Raw genomic sequence first — 5093 nt, forward strand, 5'->3', positions numbered from 1 at the left:
CAGAGCCAGCCACTAGATTAGACATAGAGGTCAGATAAGTGGCACACACACTTAATCCTATCACTTGAGAGGCAGAGATCCATGTGGATCTCTGTGAGTTCAAGGCCATACTGGAAACAGAGCCAGGCAGTGGTGGCACACACCTTTAATCCCAGCACTTGAGATCTCATGCCTTTGCTTGGAAAGCACACACACCTTTAATCCCAGTACTGGGAAACACACACGCCTTTAAAACCAGGAAGTGACATGGCTGGGCAGAGAAAGGTATATAAAGTGTGAGGAAACAGGAACTTACTCTCTTTAGGCTGAGGATTTATACAGATAAGAACTAGTGGCTGGCGGCTCTGTTTCTCTGATCTTCCAGCTTTCACCCTGATATCTGGCTCTGGGATTTTTATTAAAAGACCATATAAGATTCAAACAACACATGCACTCATGAAAAAGAAAAGAAACTCTAACCAATTCCGACTCTATTCTCCAGGACCCATGCATTTCCATCCTAAAACTTTATATGAGCTTGTATTCTGATTGGTCTAATAGGCTTTCTCCATCTGAAGAAGGACGAGGGTTCCTGTTTCAAGGGAACGTATTTGTTTCTTTCATTCAAAGAAAATTCCTATGAACATATGTTTGACAAATTCGTACATCTTTGAAATCTTAAAGAAATGGGAGTGGGAATTCTTGTGATGTTCCCTCCAAACTATGAAGTGTAGGATTTTTATGTGGCTGTCACACACTGGGATAAAATTCTGAATGGTTTAAAGACCACATGCCACATGCTTCAGGAGTCCTAGCATTTTTGGCATACTCTAGTGTTTCCAAGAAACCCAGATGCCACACTAGCATTCTGGTGACCTTGAGCCAAATACCAGTCCCTTTATGATTCACTTTCTCTGGCTGCTAACTGAGGGGGAGGAATGGAATAAATTATCTGCATTATCTCTCCAACTTGTGATTTTATTTGTAATTTTCAGCAATTATTGAATCATCATCATTTTAAATAAACATTATTTTTGTTTAAGAATGAAGGCTAGAAAAACATACATACATGTATAACATTATTATCTATCTTTTTCAGAAAAATATTATCTATAAGAATTGTTATACCTTGTTGGTTTATATCTGATTCCCTCTTTATGTTAGGAAAGAACTGATAAGATTTTCTTATGCTTAAGGAAGAACAGGGGTGGTGAAAACAGGAATGATAATTGAAGGAATCAATTGTATTGTACATCTTTGTTCTATTTTTTATTTTTATCTTTTTTGCAGTGCTGGGATCAAACCCAGAGCTATGTGCATGCTAGGCAAGCATTCTACCACCCAGCTATGTCCCTGGCTTTGTGTACATTTTTACATTCAACAGTCTTCTCTCTTTCCAGGAACATCTAACACATAGACAGGTTCATAGCCAAGTCAGTTCATAAAGAGTTGATAAAGAAACATAGTAGAGGAACCATACAATTTAACTCCTTGGGGTCATGCATCAGCATAGAGGGATTTTTTTTTATTTGCTTTAATCTTGTGTTATTTCACAGTAGTTGGCATCATTGAAATCAGGTAGGAATACAACCTTGATGCAAAGAAAAAGGTGAAAGTGTGTGTGTGTGTGTGTGTGTGTGTGTGTGTGTGTGTGTGTGTGTGTTATTTAGGGCCTGTAAAATGCGTATCAACTGCTCCATAAATTACTAGATTTTGCAACTCATTTCATGTGCCTCAGAGACCTGCCCCCCCCCAAATTACAGGTACTGTGGCTGATCCTCAGCCTTCTAATGAATTCTAATACCCATCACCATGTGTACTCTGAGGCTACAGTCCCCATTTCTTGGAGCTGCTCCCAGTAAAACACGGAACGTGGAAGGGATACTGAGGCAAGCTAGCTCACACGACTCATGGACTCAAGGTTCCATTATGGTTCTGACAGATCTTTAGACTATCTGGGTGGCCAAAAACATGTCTAGTTAATTTTCCTTCCTTGAAACTTATGTGTGGTCAGCCTTACGTGGCTGCTTGTTTATTTCCTTCACAGGCTGTCCTGGTTAGTTTTCTAGAAGAGGTAACCTCAACTGAGGAAATGCCTCCATAAGCTGGCTTTCAGGCAAGTCTATGGGAGTGTTTTCCTGATAATTGATGGATGTAGCAGAGCTCAGCCCATTTTCAGTGGTCCCCCTCCTGGAGAAGTGGTCCCGGGAATATAAGAAAGCAAACTGAGAAATCTAGGGCAAATAAGTCACTGTGCATCACTCCTCCATGGCTTCTGTTTCAGCACCTGCCTTCAGATTCCTGCCTTGACTTCCTGTAGTGATGGAGTGTGAGCTGAGAGTTGTAAGTTGCTTCTGGTCATCTTTTATCATGGTAATAGACACCCTAAGACACAGGCATTTCCCCTGACTGAAATCTTGGCATACTGAACTCTGCCTTTTCCCAGTTGTATGCTGAAACTTGTTCCTCTATGGACTCTGCTGACATACACTATACAGTTTTTTCCAGTCACAGAAAATGTTTGGTGTGTTGCATTGGGATCAAAAGAGTGAGATAAAGACATACATTTGGCTTAGTTTAGAGAAGCTTTAGGATTTTGTGTGTGTGTGTGTGTGTGTGTGTGTGTGTGTGTGTGTGTGTAAAAGGAGCTGGGATGAAAATGCTTCACAATGAACTTCTAAGAGTTTAAAAAATTTTTTTCATTCAAATAAATGTTTAATAATTTGAAATATAAAACCAAATGCTGGGATTAATAATACAATTTTTTGAAAAACAAGATTAAAGGCCTTGGAGATAGCACACAACATTTGCCCCACTGAAAAGGGACATCTATTGCTCTGTGGTTAGTTAAGTGATACTTAAGATTAACTAGCTGAACTTCAGGGCTAGAGAGGTAACTCAATCAGTAAAGTGATTGACATGTAACCCCCAGCAGCTGACTTTGAGCCCTTGAACCCATGTACAAAAGGTAGGCTTAGAAGCACACCTTTGTAATTGTAGCATTGGGAGGCAGATTTGGATTCCTGGGACTAGATAGCAAGACAACCTGATTATTTGGTGAGTTCCAGCCCAGTGAGAGATCCTGTTTCAAGAAAGAAGCTGGGCAATGCTTTTTTTTTTTATTGGTAAAGAATTTGTTTCCTTCATTCCCTACTGTCATTTAATTTTGAACATTACTATGGACTGGATGCTTTTTAGTAAGTATATCTTAATTTTTTTTATCATAATTCTTGTTACTAAAATCCTTGCATACTGAACTCTGCCTTTGTATCTGTTCTTCAGAGGACCCTACCAACACACCAATTCGAAACCCAGTGTTATCTAAGAGTGGGCAATCTGAGGGAAGGAATCAGCAAGTCGGGCACAGGAGGGGAACAATTGGAAATGTTTAATGACATGGAATTACTGTAACAAACCCAATGCTTTGTATGCTAAATTAAAAAAATAATGAAAGGGGGTGTCTTAGTTAGGGTTTCTATTGCTGTGGAGAGACATCATACCATGGTAACTCTTATAAAGGAGAATATTTAATTGGGGTGGCTTGCTTACAGTTCAGAGGTTCAGTCCACCATCATCACGGTGGGGCATGGTGGCCTGCAGGCAGAGATGGTGCTGGAAAAGGAGCTGAGAGTTCTATATCTTGCTCAGGCAACAGGAAGTGAACTAAGACACTGGGTGTAGCATGAGCATAAGTGTAACTTCAAAGCCCACCGACACAGTGACATACTTCCTCCAACAAGGCCACCATCTCCTAATAGTGGAACTCCCTATGAGCCTATGGGAGGTGATGGAGAGAAACTGTTCTAAATTTAGGCAATAAAAGCCTCATTAACGAGTGTGGTGGCACATGCCTTTAGTCCTAACACCCAGAAGGCAGAGGTAAGTGGAACTCTGAGTTCAAACCTTAGCCCTTCTAGATGAGGTTAAATGGACATAGTTTTGAAAAAGCTGGTGAAACAAAAAGCTTCCAGGGGACCATAGTCCATTTAAGGAAGTAACACGCATGTGCACACTTTTTCAGGTTTGAATTAAAATTTTTGTTGTTGATGAGAAAAGGTCTGCCAAACAGCTCCAGCTCCTCCAGCTCTGGTCCCCCTGCCTAAGCCTCTTTGAGGAGGGATGGCAGGCGTGCATCAACCATCCCCGACCGAATCAGGGTATTGCATGAGAGATAGCCTCGTAAAATGGTTGAATTCAAACTTACCTTAAGGTTGAGGACAGGTCTTAACACTGTCCCCACGCAGTTGTAAATATGTATTATTTGGGGCAAGGACACAGCACATTTGTTGTGGCTAAGGCATAGTATTGTGTCCCAGCTGACACTTGCACCTGGTGGCGGTGTACTCCACCGCCAAGTTAAAAGAAGAGGTCATGTGGAAGTCCCTGGCTAAATTTATGAAAACTATATTGGTACAGCTTTGCATAAGTATAGAATGCTGTTTCAACAGAAACACGGTGCACCACAAAGGCGTTAGACGCAGCGGTGTTTTTTGTATGCACAGTCATAACAAATATTTGCTGAGAACCAACCGGGCAGTACGGTTTGCGTTTTTGGGATCCATCCACAGAGGAGACTCAAATTCCAGTTCACTCCGCTCTCATTAAGGACTCCATGCAAACTTGCCTAGCTCATTCGCAAAGAGTTCTAGGAGATCTCTCCAAAAATCAACATGATGTGTTTCCAAGACTACAGAAACCTGGCCGATTAAATGGTAAACCAGGCACAGACCCACTGCAGACGACCTGAAAACTCTCCCTTGTTTTTGCTATCTAGAGTTGTATCCCGGGTGATTGGCCAGACTGTTAAAAAAAGCAAAGCAGAAAGTCCTCCCCTAACTTTTCTGCTCGGAGACTGGAACCCTCGGAGGACAAAGGCGCGCGTGTGACTCTCCTGTACCGGAGACATCTCTGTTTCTGGGCAGCCTAGCTAGCACCGCTGGTCCCTGCACCTTGGAGAACATTCCCTGCTCTGTGACCAAGGGTGGTTGATTAATCCTCAGAGAAGCGCGAACGCGCCCCCGTGTGGCGCCGGGCAGCCTCAGCGCCGGGTCCGGAACTGAGCGGTCCTACGGAACCACGGCGGCGCGTTCCTGGTTTCCGGGGAGGAAGCGGGA

Source organism: Peromyscus leucopus, chromosome 12, assembly GCF_004664715.2.
Source record: "Peromyscus leucopus breed LL Stock chromosome 12, UCI_PerLeu_2.1, whole genome shotgun sequence".
Lineage (NCBI taxonomy): Eukaryota > Metazoa > Chordata > Mammalia > Rodentia > Cricetidae > Peromyscus > Peromyscus leucopus.